The sequence below is a fragment of the Macrobrachium nipponense genome, chromosome 21 (assembly GCF_015104395.2).
Source record: "Macrobrachium nipponense isolate FS-2020 chromosome 21, ASM1510439v2, whole genome shotgun sequence".
Classification (NCBI taxonomy): domain Eukaryota; kingdom Metazoa; phylum Arthropoda; class Malacostraca; order Decapoda; family Palaemonidae; genus Macrobrachium; species Macrobrachium nipponense.
This window is the reverse complement of record NC_087212.1, coordinates 38,252,518-38,270,973: the sequence shown is the minus strand read 5'-3', so window position 1 is coordinate 38,270,973 and position 18,456 is coordinate 38,252,518.

Below are 18,456 nucleotides of genomic sequence, written 5' to 3'. Positions count from 1 at the left end.
TTTTTCTTTTTTTTTTTCATTTTTTATAAAACTGCAGAAATCGCGACCCTCGAATTTATAGTTACCACTAAAAAAAAAACACACACACACACACACCTGCTTCATCTCTGCGTCGTGCATAGTGGCCCATCATCATTCGGCAAATCTATAAGTGGCCCGAAACTGAGGAGGCAATTGGTTTGTTGGAGGGACGGGACAGCACCTAGTGGTCAGAGATCAGCAGTGCGGAGGGTGAGACAGAGGATGAGAGAGAGGGAGAGCGGGAGGGGGGAAGGGATCTTTTCATGGTTCCTGAATGGTCCGTAATCCCCCCACAGCTGTGTTTATAGTGGGATTAGGATCACTGCTGCCAAAATCCCAACTCAAAAATTAAGGGGGCCCATTGGTTATAGTGTTTTTCCGCGGATATAAGCATGTGCTGTCAATCAGGGCCTGGTTGCAGAGCGGAACGGAAAGAAAAACCTGATGGAAGGTTTTTATTCCCCGCATTGCTTCTGGAGATAATATCAAACGTTTATTTGTTTAATACTGTGTCCCGAGACAAGGGCACTTAGCTTCTCTGGGTATTTTTATGAGAGCTAGCCAACTTTTTCCGATTATAAGACTTTACAATTCTAAAGAGGTAACAAATACATCTACAGATATTGATTTGATATTACATTTGTTTCCCCAGTGATAAGTTATTTACATATTTACGCACTTCAATCTGTATGCGCATACGCATATTCAACTGTATATAAATTAAATGTCCGAATTAATTTGACATGAACTGCTTCAAATTTCTGCGATGCAATTGCCTTTTTCAACCACCTGAGCACTCTAAAAAAATTTCTTGAATAACTGCGCAAATCAAAGTGACTAATTCCTTTCTTTCTTTCAAGATTAGAAACCTACCACACTAGACTATAGGCTGACCTTCCCTTTCAAACTATCATTCAACTATTTTTTTTTTTTTATCTTTTTAACTTGTCCTTTCCATTGCATGTCTATGAATTACAACCGAACGCCTTTAAAATAATGGCCCTCTTGTAAATATAGTCTCTTACCTCTCGGTATCACCGAATCTCAAAAATTTGTCTCGTTCAGAATTTAGCAATTCAAAGACAATCTCTCTCTCTCTCTCTCTCTCTCTCTCTCTCTCTCTCTCTCTCTCTCTCTCTCTCTCTCGGAGGTGTATTACCCACACCTAACCCGCTGCCAATTACCCACCCGTGGACAGGGATAATGAGAAGGCAATGAACGGTTCATTTTGTTTAATGGTCTTCAAGTCATTAACAGTATTACTTAGCTCGCGACATCTGGAGAAGCAGTTGTCTTAAAATATTGCAAAGATGAATTGATTGACATTTTTCTCCCATTTTATTTTTTCTTCTCATCTCGCAGGTCATTATAACGTAATTATTTTGTTCACTTACAACATGTTAAAGGAACGAATTGCTTGTAACCGCATGCATTACAGGTTATTTGAATTTTAATGCTGTAGTTTACTCCGCTGTATTTTGTCACGTTCCGCTCTCGTGGGTTCTATGTCATGTGGGCTGCTTTGTGTGTGTGTTTACAGATATGATATTTACTTTTTTATGTTTCAATGTCTCATTTGCAAATGTTTTATGTAAGTTATTTTAGTATTTAATTGTAATATATGTATTCACTGATATGTGCGCATATATACATATATATATATATATATATATATATATATATATATATATATATATATATATATATGTATGTGTATAATATTAAATGTACAATGTTATAAATATTTGTTTTATGTAAGTGTTCTCAGAATTTTGTTACAAACATATTTTCTTATATATTTGTATGAAGAGTGTATTTATTTTGATATAAGGACATTATTACATAGCACACAGATTTTTGATGTCAAGAAATTTTGCAAGAGATAATTAAGCTTCATGTGAATGTTACTTAAATTGCATCATTGAAGAAATAAGCCAATTTTTCTTTATGGAAATGAAGAAAAGCTTCAAAACATTAGGTTAACAATTACATCTTTTAATTACTTTAAAATGCAATGGTAATTCTAGCCCCCTATGTGAGTTGAGGTCAACTAGATATTCTGGAGGTCAAGATAATATATACAGTTTGAATGATAATACATATATATGTACATATATGTGTATGTGTAGAATCTACTGGTCACTTTTTACCAGAAGTTAAGATACGTGTTATATACTATATATGAATTTAAAAACTCAATGCAATATAGCAGATTATATTAACAATGCTAAAATTATTGGAAAGAAGGTATGACACATTAAAGTATAACAAGATAAAAAAGTCTTCGAGCTCGCAACAGAAATAAGACAATAATACCTACATTGTGATGAATAATCATCATAGGCATCAATGAATATTTTATAATAATACTACTCAAGACAATGTAGTAAATATATAACTATAATATGTTAATTATGTATGTATAAATATATTCATACATATATATATGACAACATCCAGTAGTCTGATAAAACCAGAAACATCTATATTGTAAATATAATTGAGAAGAGAAGTGTAAAAGAAAAGAGCAAGAAAGGTTAAAACCACACTAATCATATACAGCATTCATCCAAAATGAAAATGAAATTCTGCAAAGAAACAGAAACAAAATTCAGAGATTGTTAATTTAACTACCCATTGTGTGATGACACTGGAAACGAAAGCAACTTGTGAATAATATTAGAATAATAAAACTGAGGAAATCACTTCATGAAATGTATTCTATCGAAAGGAATGGGCAACCATGTGACCAGTTTGTGAATGTAAATACTATACAGTACTTCATATTTATATATGGAATAATTTTACAATGAAAACGACAAAATCCGCTGTTAAACTCTATCATTAAACTACAACGGGTGTTCGCATCTTATATTTATGAAGTGTTACTTAATAGGAGTTGAAATACCGCCAAGATATGAATACAATTCTGTGGATAAGAGAAACTGTAGCTTGCAGAAGCTCTCATCTCAACTGTCCTAAGGAGTTATGCAATCAATCAAGAGAAAAGAACAAATAAATTAGTAAACAAATAAATAATACAGTTCATAAACACAGGATTGACAGGTGTAATGTTCATAAATCAATTAAGCGTTTCTCTGAAACCTGCTTTTTCTTTAGCATCTTTTAAAACTTAACCTTTTTCAATACATCTCGGGACTTCTTCGTTCTTTGCCAGAGTGTGCGTTTGTCAAAATAACAGAAAATAAATGCGTGGATTTAGTGGCTTGAAAACACAACATATGATTTGAAAAGGACTATTATTATCTATACGGTGCAGTTCATTATTTCATTTGAAGTGCTACTTATAACTTATTATCATTATTATTGTTATTATTATTGTTGTTGTTGTTGCTGTTGTTGTTCAGATAAAGGAAAAGTAAAACGAAAATCATTACTCACGCTTCTGTAAAATTCATAATATAATTATAGGATACATACACACACATATATATAGTATGCTCACAAACGTGTAAATATATATATATATATATATATATATATATATATATATATATCTATATATATTATATATATCTATATATATATATATATATATACACGCACACAACAAACACACAAACATATACATACACTTCTCCAAAGTGCAGTTCCTCACAGAAGGTGTTGACTTTCGGATTTCAGCAAACGTTTCAGAGTGTAAGTGCTACCTCGGTCATTTACCATCCACAGTCAGCTAACTACCAAGCACTTAATTCACTGCCAGGGTTGAGAGTGGCACACTGGATATTTTAACATAAAAGTTATAAATTTGTACCCCGCTTGACATCAATCTCGGATCCCCTTGCTAGTGCGGCCAGGGGGCTCACCCACTCGACCACTGTTATGTATTTATTATGTGACCGTGGGCACGTTCCAATGAAACCCATTATGCTTCAGTTAACTAAAGAGGTGAACCGTTGTAGTGCAACGTGGGCAGGGTATAAATAGATGGACATGTGACTTGAAGACCCTCTTACCAAAATACTAGTTGGAGGAAGGATAATATGCGTATATGCAAATATACATACATATATAGCTATACAAAAACGCATGTATATAAATACATACATATATAGCATATATATATATATATATATATATATATATATATATATATATATATATATTACAGGTATGTATGCACAAGAATGTTAACAAACAGGTAACGACAATTGAAACCCTAATGTTAGTCAAGAGTCAATGGCCACTATACTCAACTCAGTTTATTATATTCGTGGCGACCATCATTATATACAAAAAATAAAGAAAAAGGACAAATACGAATTTAATCATCGTACTACCAACCCACGTCCGAAGTGAAAACGATGGTAGATCTGGATTGAAATACATGATTATAAACTCATCCATGTCCATTGCTTGCACTCAAAGTGAAATGTGGATATAGTTCTTTCATCTTCCCTATCATCTTCACTATACGGAATCAACAATGCAAATGATATCATGAAATCACTCTCTCACGTGTGCAAAATCCTGGAAAATTCAACCCTCTCATGGTGACGCATTCTACATAAATCAAAGGGACGTTTCAGATCAATAAGTGAAATGTGTCTTTTTCTCAATGGCCTCAGTAATTATCTCAACTTCTCGATTTCCTCACACTTTTTGGATTCGCTTGCCACTACTATTAGTTGATCCGTGTGAGGAATACAATGTGGGATTTCCCCTTTCGTAGGGGATTTGGTGCATAAGCATTATGATGTTATTAAGGCGTTGCAACGTCTATTCAATTATCCCACGAAGAAGTATATAATTCTGTTTTCATTAATACGATATACGCTTTATTACTATCAGCTTAGATATAGGCTTATATACATATATATATATATATATATATAATATATATATATATATATATATATATATATATATATATATATAAGATATATATATATATATATATATATATATATGTATGTATGTATCTTGATGATGGAGTGGTCAAAGCCATGTCTATCGTCCTTTCTAGACCAGGCCACGGTTCCAATCCTATCCGGAACTGAAGAATATTTAATTATTCCCGCCTATTCTAACTAAATCCCAGGAAGTTCCTCGCTGGACGAGTGGTTTTCGAGCTGGGCTGCCAATCCGGTGGTCCCAGGTTCGATTCCCGGCTCGGTCAACGCGGAATCAGAGAAATTAATTCTGGTGATAGAAGTTCATTTCTCGATATCGTGTGGTTCGGATCCCACAATAAGCTGAAGGTCCCGTTGCTAGGTAACCAATTGGTTCCTAGCCACGTAAAAATATCTAATCCTTCGGGCCAGCCCTAGGAGAGCTGTTAATCAGCTCAGTGGTCTGGTAAAACTAAGATATAGTTAACTTCTTTTTGGGGTAAATTCAGTATCAAGCGTTATTATTGGCTTAATATTTGTAAGTATAAAAAATAATTCATGCGGGCATAACTGATGGCAATTGATCATTTATATTTATATACATACATACACATACATATGATTCTCAATAAGACTTTAACGAAAACAATGTATCCAAACATCATTACCTAAAGATTCCTTTCATATGTGCTTTGCATTCCTTTATTCAATAAGCATATGTTGTTGTATGGCTATTACAGAAGTCAAATGCATAGCAACGAAAATATTTAATAGCACCGATGGCATCATTTATTTATCTGAGTGCGTAAGCAATCCTTCTTCCACAAAGGCTAATTACTGAATGAATGAAATTTAACAATATGTATAACTATCACACTGATTAACTGTTAAAGGTGATTTATCGATGGAAGAAGGGAACAAATATTCTCATCATAGAGATTAATTTTTCTTTTTACAAACAGGAGATAATGCAGATATTAAAGGATTAATTGTTTTAAAATTTCAACAATTCACTGATTTCTTAATAATATATTAAACGGAATAATGATAAAAATGGATAGTGAAGAGCGATTAACTGACCAATTTATGCCAAGAAGTAAATTTTGACACTAACGATGAAAAGTAGGAAAATTTATAAAAAAAAAAAAAAAAAAAACAAAAAAAAAAAAAAAAAACTGAAATAAAAAAAAATCACGTTCTGTAGGTTATAGAAAACACGGCACAAAAGCCGAGATGCATATCCAAAAAAAATAAGAAGGAAAAAAAAAAAAAAAGTCTCCTTATTGACTGAATGAGGAAATGAATGAATGACTTCGTCGAGCACCGATGCTTAAGGTGCGTGTGCAATCTGTATTCTTCCCGAAAAAGGGCAAGTCCTCAGTCCTCCAGAAAGTCATAGAACTAAGGAATATAAATGATGTCAGATAATCAATATGCAAATATCAACTGCAAATGGGCAAAGGTAATACATACCCTCGTATGTTTTGTTTATATTTCTTTTTATTACGAAGTAGCTATTCTGTTCTGTACAAGTTACCTTTGTAAGATAATAATAATAATAATAATAATCGGGCTTAGCACTGGAACTCACTGGGCTACAAAGCAAATTACTTAACAATGAATAGGGTCAACATGAAAGCAATTAATTCAAATTTATCTATGCAAGCGCACGCACTTCAATACACGCTCTGAACGACGGTTAATAAACTTCAAAGGAAAAGAAAAGAAAAAAAACATAGAATTAACAGACAATACTTCATTTGTATATCGAAATGAAGTTCATTGACCAAATCCTAAGGATATCGGGGCGGATGGGGGGGTAAAATATCAGGTAATTTAAGACGATATTTGAGGAAATCATATGCAATGAAATTATGAAAATAATTATGACACGTGTCACGAGCAGCATGTTTTTGATCTGTCTTCCCTAACAAATGTTCAAGTGTCTCCGAATGTCAGTATTGAATTGATTAAAGTGTATGAGCGAATATCACGCGAGACTCTGTGTCTACACCTTCAATGTACGCAAATGACAGATGAGAAGAATATCAGTCATTAACTCGGAATTGAATAGACTCCACACTCGAATTAACATTTGCTCTTCTCATAGATGAACGATGAGTACGTTTTTCAAATCGCATGACAGCCATGCAATGCTATTCATCCTCCCATCACAGAGAGAGAGAGAGAGAGAGAGAGAGAGAGAGAGACCCACATCAGCGGAGATCCGTCAAGAGAATAATTGCCGCATTCCTTGACACAGCTGATGGAACGATGTTCCACTCTCTTCAGCTGGCTGTTACACACTTGAGAAGTTTCTCCCTCTTAACGCCAATAAATGAAGAAGGTTATTTAACTGAAAAAATATGTCTATATAGATATATATATATATATATATAATTTAATAAAAGGAGCCCTAAAAACCCCAAAATAGAGAGAGTACTTATATTTCAGAGACTGCTGTCTCTCTCTCAGGTATATACCTGAAGAGAAAGACAGCAGTCTCTGATAGTACTTTTATCTCTACATTTTGGTGTTTTATGGCTCCTTTTTTAATTAGTGAATTCTGTTGTACAGAACAGTTTTACCAGTCATAAGGTATTATATATATATATATATAATAATTATATATAATATACACACACACCTACGTATATATATTAATATAATATATATCTATATAATAATAATTATATATATATATATATATATAATATTAATATTAGTAATTATAATATATTATATTATTATTATAATATATTATATATATATATATATATATGTATATATTATATATATAGATATAGAGAATATAATATATATATATATATATATTAGATATATATGTATACAATTTATAGATATATATATATCTATATATATATATATATATATATATATCATATATATGTACTCATATATATATAGTATATATATATAGCATTTACTGATTGTATTGTATTTTGTATATATATTATATATATAGTTTATATTTTCATATATACATCATACACACACATATAATTTTCTATTTATTCTATACACGAGCACACTTTTACTCAAAATGAAAAAGATCCTTTGGCGCAAAAATAATATACGCAACCTGGAAAAGTTCTTCCATATATGCAAAAATATATACAGGGAACATACACAGTCTGGAGAAGTTTGCCCTTTGATACAAACAAAATAAACAAAGTTAATTTCATGCAAAAGCGCACTATGATTATGTACAGCGTCAGATTCAAATGCCTTTTAAATAACTGGCGTCACTCAAGGAAAAATTACAATGCCAATCGCTACGTGTTAGCAACATGTCACAGTAAACCTGCGATGAACGGGTACTGGAATATGTAAATTGCCATCAACTGGAAGACATATTGATACTAATTACGGTAAAGAAACTCAAGACCTTTAACAACAATAATGAATGCAATAACCAATAAAGTTTAAATTATATATACATATATAATATATATATATAATATATATATATATATATATATATATATGTGTGTGTGTGTGTGTGTGTGTGTGTGTGTGTGTGTGTTTGCGTATGTGCGTATGTGTAAATAGAGATAAATAAATAAGTAAATAAATGTGTATATATATATATATATATATATATATATATATATATATATATATATATATATATAAAACTCCATGCGTTCAACAAAATCCTTTGATTTGGAGGTTGAATACCGCCATTATGAAAGTATGTAACCTAGCATGTTAATTCTAGCAATAAAGGCCGTCTCTATTATAGTGATTGTAACAAAATACATGTAGCCACATCGTTATTATCTAGAACACCTACGCAGAACAAGAATGCGAAGTGAACACTGACATTGTAACAAATAGCTATTGTACTACATACTGAATGTACACATAGATAGGCAATGTATTGCATATTAAGTGTAAACAAAGAAACAAGTACATAATATTGAGAGGAGCGCATCTGCTAGCAGCTAGATGTTTATCTTTCGTAACCTGAGAGAGAGAGAGAGAGAGAGAGAGAGAGAGAGAGAGAGAGAGAGAGAGAGGAAAAGTGATGTTTTGTTCCTGTCCCAGCCTGTCTTTCTAATAATCTCTGTATACGTACCTTCATCCGACGGGCGTCAGAAGTTTACGGGCGCCGTGCATGTTCTTTTTGTTGTTGTTATCTGTATTATCGTTGTTGTTTGTGGAGGGTGAGGGGAAGGGGAGCGAGGGGGGAGGGGGAGGAGGGTGGGATGTCAGGCCGACAGCGACGCCGGCAGGTGGCTGAGCCAAGACAACAATGTAGCCGCCAGCAGTAGCCGCGGCCTTCCGTCGAGCCTATTGTCACGCCAGCGGTGATTGTTCTGTCACTTCGATGTATTCATTTGCCGAGGCGCTGCTGCGCATTGCGAGACACGACGCAGCAGCAGCTACAAGTCTTGCAGCGGCGGCGGCGCCGGCGACGTCCCTCCAGTATATAGAAGTGGGCAAATGGACGGACACCAGCCGTGTTTACGAACCTCGCCCGTACGAGGAGTTCATTAGCAAAATGCGTAGCCTCCTGCAGGTGAAACATTTTATGGTGGCCGTCATTAGTACGATGCTGAACTGATTGATTGATGCACACTGGGGGCGCAACGATGATGGTCACAGATGTCGTGGTATGTTTGCAGATTTTATGTATGGCACTTCCTGGTGTTACGTATACAAGTCAAAAGACATGCGTGTCACATAAAGAGTGTGAGTAGGCATGTACGAACATTTGCACTTGTTATTCATCATACAAAAATTTAAATTCTTATCAATACAATTACTCCTTCCTTAATGTCAATCGCATGATTGCACATAGTATGAGTACACGTTTGCACAAAGGCATACATGGCTGTTGTCACATGAAACGTCAAAATCGCACCAACGGAGTTCTTCCTGAATTTCAGTACATGACATTGATGTCGTACAGTGTGTTCATATGTTAACACCACTAAACTAATGCCTGCTCTCATATGGACATATAAAACTACCTTCCTCGAAGGAATTTTCTTATAATCCTCAAAATCTCTGAAAGGTCGGAATATGGGAAGTTCCCAAAGCTGGATTCCGCGGACCGGAAGTGATCTAAAGGTAATATATACTCTCCTTTATGATAATTTATTAAATGATTTCTTCCCTGACTGGCACAATGTATCAGTATCGTTCCTAATCATCTTATTTAAGAAGGAGCATTTATTCATCTCTTTTCCTGCTTTCGTGAGAAAATATCAGGATGAAAAGTACTATACAAGAATCAGCAGTCTGAAAATTTACATCATAGTCGGGAGTTTACTATCATTAGCTGGTCCGCTGGTGGTATAATGGTTAGTGTCGCGTTATGCCACTCTGATGTAGCGGGTTCGCGTCTCCCCAAGGCCGACGAAAAATCACTGGCTCCGTGTCGTGATCAGTTACTGCTGCAGTGCGGGGTCTGCGGTGGGAGGCTGAAACCAACATTCTTTGAAAGCTTGCATTTCAAGTCAATGGTCAGGAGTTCGTTCCATGTGAACAGGTTCCATCTGCTGAAATAATGATAATAATTTGAAATTTCTAAAGAAGATGCGGTTGCTTCAAGACAGAATTATCCCGTAAAAAGGCAGTCAAGGATGTAGTGCAAGGTACCTATCGCAAGATATGAAAATATGAATACCAAGAAAATGATGTCAGTTTCAAGTTAATCAAAATACCACTCTTTACAAACAATAGGCGCTAGATTTTACGGGCTGCTCTATGAGCAAGAGCCCGCGCTAGCATAAGGTCAGATGAGCAAGAGCCCGTGCTGTCATAAGGTCAGCTAAATCTAAAACAACGCCTGGTGTAATAGTGTGAATATCCATCCTTGGGTCATCAGTAAAATTTAACATTTATGTTTGCCTCTCTTGAAAGTATCAATTTAATACTAAAACGTTTAGAAAAATGAGACAAACTACAAATATTATGACTTTAGAGGAAGCCGTCTCAGGAATTGACGCACTTCATAATCTTGCGTGATGGACCACTGGAATCAAAGTTTGAAATGAAGGCGCTTGTTATCATTCTTTTGATTACTGTGTGTTCTTGGCTCTGTCACTATGTTTACACAAGACAGTAGTTTTACGGAATTTAGTTTCTTAATCTCAAAACCCGAAATTATTTCGCAAATCAACACGTAAACAGACAACTGTCCTGACGAATGAAAGTCTTTACCTGGACAAAGTCCCGAGTACGTGCGACCTATAACTTTATAATGAGGAAAAGTATTACGTGCCCGTACAAGGACTCACTCACACAGACACCCACTCACATCCCTGTCAACCTCTGTCAACCTCAATTTCAGCCCCACCTTATCTCTCACACCTCTCTCTGATAACTGCGTAAACGAGAGAAAGACGCACTGTCCTACCTTTGTTCTGTGAACACCTAAAATCCTGGAGAATGTAGCAGAATATAATGAGAATAGCATTCCGACGATTTACTAGACAAGGTCATTGTTTATTTCCTCTATGATTCGAAGCCATTCAGAAATTTCAAGTCACTGTGTTTAAAATCTCCCACGTAATAATAATTTTTTTTACAGATGTTCAGTTTTTCAGTCTTCAATACCCACCCAACGCACCAGGTACATCCAGTCTCCCCCCCAACCGTAACTACGCGTCCAAATAGTATAACATAAACTCACAAAGACAAAATACTCGAGGCATCCTATTCGTCATACGCACTCCGGAGAATGGATCTAAAATCTACTTTACTTACAAGATAAAGACCATGTCTAAGACATAGTTCCATCCCTCATATAATAATGTATATAATTGTTAAAAGCATGCTGGAATCAGCGCAATGTTCAGATATTCTCGTTGCATAAATAGTATATAAATGTGTGGATGTATATATATATATATATATAATATATATATTATATATATATATATATATATATATATATATATATGGGTGCACGAGCGTTAAGGTTCTTTATGTCAAAAGCTACTCTCCAATCAGACCTACAATACTTGAAGCCCGAATATCAAAATACGGAGTTTGACAACAAATTCCTCCCGGTCCATAGCTATTGATACATCAACATTTCTTCCTCCACATCACCTGAACAGGAGCACAAAGAACCCGCAGGTAAACACAAAAGCCAGAAAGGGATCTTTTTATGTTATGTTGACACTGTCGCGCGAATGTTTATGTTCGCTTCTCATCTTGGATTCCAATCCTCTCGGGTCCCATCGGCCAATCATAACACCGATAGCAGAAGGAACCTCAACTGGATAGGTTGAGACACATACACTACCTCCAGGGATCGTCGAAACCTACTGGGGTGGTGGGGTCTTCTTCTTCTTCGCCTTCTTCTTCTTCTTCTTTTTCCAGATTCCCAGGACGCTTCTTCTTGTGAGCTTATGGTACTTCAGATGCTCCCAGGAGGAGTCACTCGAATGGGCCCCTGGGAAAAGTGTCTTCTTTCTCACGGGCCTCTCTCCCTCGTGGATAATCTGATGACAGGGGAAGTATTCGAAACGTGAAATAGCCCTATGGTATACGTTTACACACATATATATTCTCTCAACATTAAGCCATTTCCCCAAATCGGGAGTGGCTCCAAAGAAAACAACATGACTGTGACTGTCACATTCATACTTTAACTCCAGAATCTATTAGCAGTCAGCATAATAATTACCTTTCACCTGTATTTGCAAAGACACGAATGTACAACAACAATAAGTAAACAGAACGAAAATAACGTTCGACTGGTTCGCGAGGAACCAATAGAGAGAGAGAGAGAGAGAGAGAGAGAGAGAGAGAGAGAGATAGCGTGTTTGTGTTACCAGTTACAGTGACGACACACTTTCCTCAGTGTCGCAAGAGTGTCCTCAGAAAGGCTGTGTGGACTGAGTAGCAAATAGTACAACGTAGTTCACCGAGGAATATTACCAAAGTCTCAGAATGATTAGAACATGTCTCACGTCATGTCAGCAACATCATTATTTTCTTAGCCTGCTGTTCAATATCATCATGGAGATATTAGGAATAACTCATGTTTTTCAAATCCTTAAAACTGATAGACATGTTACAAATAGTAAAAATATGAAAAACTGAACATTCTCTCTCTCTCTCTCTCTCTCTCTCTCTCTCTCTCTCTCTCTCTCTCCAAGAACAACCATCCTTTCTAGTAGAAACAGTAAGAATAACTCATGTTTTCAAATCCTTAAAATTACTTGATGCATATTAGAAAATAAAAAAAAATATATGAAAAAATTGAAAACTCAGTACGTCTCTCTCACTCTCTCTCTCTCCAAAACCGTCAAGAACAACCAACCTTTTTAGTCTATATACATTTTTTTTCATCTGAGCTTCTCACTGGATCTCGTTTTCATTATTAATTTTTCTAGACTTTCCTGATTTCATTTTTACCTTGTCCTACGTTTTTTTATACTCATCCCCGTCGGCAGCTATTTTTTTTCTTTTCTTTTTTTATACTCCGGACACAAATTCTATATCCTCCAATGCTCCATTTTTCTAAAAGGATCCTTCGCCGACTTTTCATTTTGCAGGTTTTTTTTTCACAGGAAAAAATTGATCCAAGTAATTGGATGGGTGTCTTAAAAAAAGGGGAGGAAAAAACACGTTCCAGTTTGTTCTCACGAACGTGTTATTAATTAAGATCTGTATAGGTTCCTTGAGGTAAAAGCCGACTAAAAATGTTGACAATATAACTGAATGTTTTTTGAGAAGTCACAGACACTTCCGTGTTGACTGCTTCTAAGTCTGTTTATTTAATAGTGAATATTTCTCGTAGTAAAATCAAATAAAACACTCATTTAATTGGAAGTATTTAAAAAAAACGCATTCATTTCCCCTTTCCTTGCTTCTAAATCTCATCGTTTACCAAATAAATATTCCCGGCGGTGAATAAAAATAGCTCATCGTTACAGAGAGAAATATTAGTTAATCTCTCAATCAAAGTCTATTTCCCACTCACAGTCCTTTAAAAAAAAAAAAAAAGATTATGAACTTGCAATGGTAATCAGGCACTCGTTGCTGCATCTGATTTACCTTCCCCCTTATTATCATTAGCAGATAAAAAGAGCGAGAAAAGATAAAAAAAAAAAATCCTCTCCCTTAGGTAATATAATTAACATAACTTCTGTTCCAATCAAGTTAAGATCATGAGAATACAATCGTCGGGGGTGGGTGCCATTGCCCATCCATTTTTTTTTTTATTAACCAAGTTTTCTTTTTTTCTTTCTTTTTTTTTAAGATTAACCAAGCGCTTAATTTGTATGCGAACAAGGGTCAATATTTGTCCCTCCAGACCTAGCATTTCCCCACCTTCATCCAACACTTGTCCTTTTTAATGGGAAGCTAACTCTTGATAGCTTCTCCTCCGCCCATCTTCACCCACAAGCTGTTGTTACCACCGCCCATCATCTGCCAGTTCTCTCTCTCTCTCTCTCTCTCTCTCTCTCTCTCTCTCTCTCTCTCTCTGCACTAAGATTTCACCTTCATCCTTCAATCATACACTCCCTTCTGTGCATGGTTATCTCTCTCTCTCTCTCTCTCTCTCTCTCTCTCTCTCTCTCCACTAGAATTGCATTTTCATTCTTCATTCATCATGGTTTTCCTCTCTCTCTCTCTCTCTCTCACTAGGACTGCACGTTCACCCCTCATCCGTATAGTCTCTTTCGTCGAATAGGGCATTGAATGCATGGTTATTTAGTAAATACTTATTATCATATTCCTGATAATGACAGCAATTAGCCACGAAGTAATTACGTCTGAAATCCGTCTTCCAGACCATGGCTATAAGCGAAATTGTATCTAGTTCCGAAAAGTGGGCCCCCCTTCTAAGTCGCACTTTTTTACACTTTTTTTTTTGTAACTAATTAAACTTGCCAAACATATCACAGTATGTAAATCATTAATATTTGTGCTGCTTTTATATATTTACCCTTTTGCTAATTTCATGTCGCTCCATATCATATGTACATATACGTATCTGTATGTTATTATCATATTATAATATTACAGATTAGGTAACACCTTAAATAGGCTGTTCTTATGGATTAAGTTCTTACCCTTTACGTTGACAATTATTTAACCTAGAAAATTTAGTCTCAGCAAAAAAAAAAAAAAAAAAAAAAAACTACTTTTCACTGTCTAATACTCTTAAACAACAGTTACGCTGTCGCTCAGTTGTTTTCTAAGCTTGAACGTAATAAGGGGCCTTTATATGACTTGGACCTTTTTTGATACACTGGACTAAAATAAAAATAAAATTAAAAGTGTATAAAGTCATTCATCTATTGATTTTTTCTTTACTTCTTTCCTTTCCTGTTCATTCGTTCAATTTATATCGTAATTTATTTTAATGTTGTGTTACGAGCCGGTCATGGGATTTTCTTCAGCCACTGGGACGCTATTTTTCTTTTACATAAGGTACTCTCTCTCTCTCTCTCTCTCTCTCTCTCTCTCTCTCTCTCTTCTCTCTCTATCATCTCTCTCTCATCGTCTCTCTCTCTCTCTCTCTCTCTCTCTCTCTCTCTCTTCATCTTGTTCGATCTTTTCCAATATGATTAACAGTGCCACTACTATTCCAGGTATATTGACAGCTTGTGTTATTACATTTCATTATAAAATTTTCCTAAATATTCCTTTTATTCCATTTTTCCATTCCACAATACTTTGACAGACCTTTGAAGGATTTGATGAATGTTAGTTGTGTGAATATGCGCGCATGCGCGATTGTGTGTTTCTAGGATTGTGAAAGTGTAAGGAAGTGTGTGTTGGTTTTTTTTTCTTAGGTTCAAGAAATTCATGAAAATCTGAAAATGCAGTACAATCTTTAGGATGACTCTTACATCAAACGAGAGAAGTATGTAGACACATCATCATATCATCATTATACAACATGGAACTACATTCAAGCGATCTAATTCCGGGTAAAGATTCTCTGCTGTTGTCGTTTGTCGTCTGACATTATCTAACAATCACAGCTTCCAATGTAGGACGGTAAGTATATGATGTTGTGGAGAAAGAAATCCACAGTTATGTATATATAGTACATATATCTAGAGATAAATCTCTACAGACTTTTCGGGACAAGGGGAATCGAACAGATTCCCTAAAGAAAGCTCTTCGTAGAGATTTATCATTAAATGTAAGTACGTATGCACAACTATGGACTTCTTACTTCATTTCGAGACTCAGGCTACTATGAATATTTCTTAACTCTGTCAAGTTATGCTGAAATCATCGGCCTTAATCTTCAACCTCTTTCACTTAAAATATTCAGACACTTCCAAATTAAGCAATTTTAGGTGGTAAACAAGCAAGCAGCAATAAAATAAATAAAAAAACGAACGTTATCTGTAATTGCTTTCTGTTCGCAATTTCGTGTGTGTGTGTGTGTGTGTGTGTGTGTGTGTGTGTGTGTGTGTTGCGTCTCGCGTAATTTTGCAACTGAAATTCTAACCTAAATTTCTCTAGCTATATAAATAACCTTCTTAAAAGATACGTGCACCACCTTATTATCTTCAACTGAAGATTACGAACATAAGGATCTGAAGGATTTGAAAATGGAATACAGGTCTAAAATTTAATCCCTTTTTATGCTAAAGAGGAAATTGTTAAGTGAAATCGCAGTTCTTTTAATAAATTATAACTATGCATCCAGATGTAAAACTGGAATAGAAATGCACATGCAAAACAGCTTGTTCGCCAAAGCAGAATTTGAAACAACAAATATTTCTTTTCTAAAATGTCACAATATCCCCACCTCGCCTCTCTCTCTCTCTCTCTCTCTCTCTCTCTCTCTCTCTCTCTCTCTCTCTCTCTCTCTCTCTCTCTCTCTCTCCAAATACAAGATCCAAGTTTCTATTGAGTTATAAGCACTTATACCTCGTTAGGAAAATTACGCAGATATATTCCATAATTACCTCAATTGTTTCAGCATTGCATTCAATTTCATTGTCACTTTTAAGGAGGAGAAAGTTAATTGGTTCTTTAAGCTGTCATCTGCCATGGCAAATGTCTTTTTCTAATCCTAAATGTCGGGCCATGTATAAAAGGTTTCGTTTACTAAGGAAATAAGAACAAGGAAGCGATTTCCTTTGGCAAAATGTTCGGACAATATTAGGAATTATGTAATATTAGGAAAAATATGATATCGTTTCTATCAATTATCATCCAAAGACCACTGCTTTATTTTTTTTTTTCAACTTTCACTGCACATTTTCCAAACTTCCTAACAGTTTCTTTTGTAGTAATGCATGATTTCAGTATTGACTAAAGAGGAGCATAATGTGCTTTATTAAACAAATTATCTCCGCAAAATCCGCTTGCGGGATCTTAGGCATCAAATTGCCGGTCAATAATTTCGCTACGATGTCACCATACTCTCTCTCTCACTCTCTCTCTCTCTCTCTCTCTCTCTCTCTCTCTCTCTCTCTCTCTCTCTCCTTAACAAATCTGACGTCTCCAACTTTAATTTGCTACTCGCCTTGAGTCCACTCGCCAGATTAATTGTCGGAAGATCATTAAGGAGTCGTGAAATGGGCTTAATTTTGCGGGATGCCGCTACATCTCAGTGACGTCTCTCTCTCTCTCTCTCTCTCTCTCTCTCTCTCTCTCTCTCTCCTCTTCTCTTCTCTTCTTTTTTTCTTTATCCCGGGGAATGAGAAGAGGAACCTTTTAGCGAGTATGCCTATGTTTCCCCATTTCGTTTACATTAATGGGGTTAGGCACGGCCCTGTTGACACTAGGAACCTGTTACGAGACTGTGTTTGCCCTACTGCTGCCCACCGCAAACACTGCCCACGGGCCGCCTTCTGCTGCGGCCCGGCTCGGCTGGAAAGCGCCCTTAAGCTCCCCTTCCGCAGAGCCCAATTTGCGGGGAGGGTGTCTCCCGAGGCATAGGTCATTAGGCTGTCAATTGAATGACCACGTCGATTGGTGGTCAAATAGAGAAATCCGCTGAGCTTCTTCATGCCTTCGGAGTCTCGGTCTTTGGGGCGACGGTCGTCGGCGGCGGCGACTATTTTTCAGTAGGTTACATTGTCCGCAGTATCGCTTCGGCACTGGAAGCCCCGTTTTCAGGGTAGGGCTTTCGCTCATAAGGCGAACCACTCCTACGCAAGAGTGGAGATGTGCAAATGAGAGAGAGAGAGAGAGAGAGAGAGAGAGAGAGAGAGAGAGAGAGAGAGAGAGAGAGAACTTTAAATTGGTTCCTCGGGATTTAATACCGATTAAGAAATTCAGATCTGACATTGCTCATAATTCCGATGTATGTATCAGAGAGAGAGAGAGAGAGAGAGAGAGAGAGAGAGAGAGAGAGAGAGAGAGAGAGAGAGAGAGAGAGAGAGAGAGAGAGAAATACGGTTGGAAGAGTAATTTAAACTGTCCATCAATAATTTAATCCCGATCTAAATGTCCAGAGCTTCTCACAAAATGAGATAACAATATATTTACTTTTCATAGAAACACATTTTTTTATCTACAAAATAAAAAAGGGCCTAAAAACATTCCAACACATTTTACAAATACCTGGTTATTATTAAGCAAAACCACAGAGGGAAACGAAAATTATTAA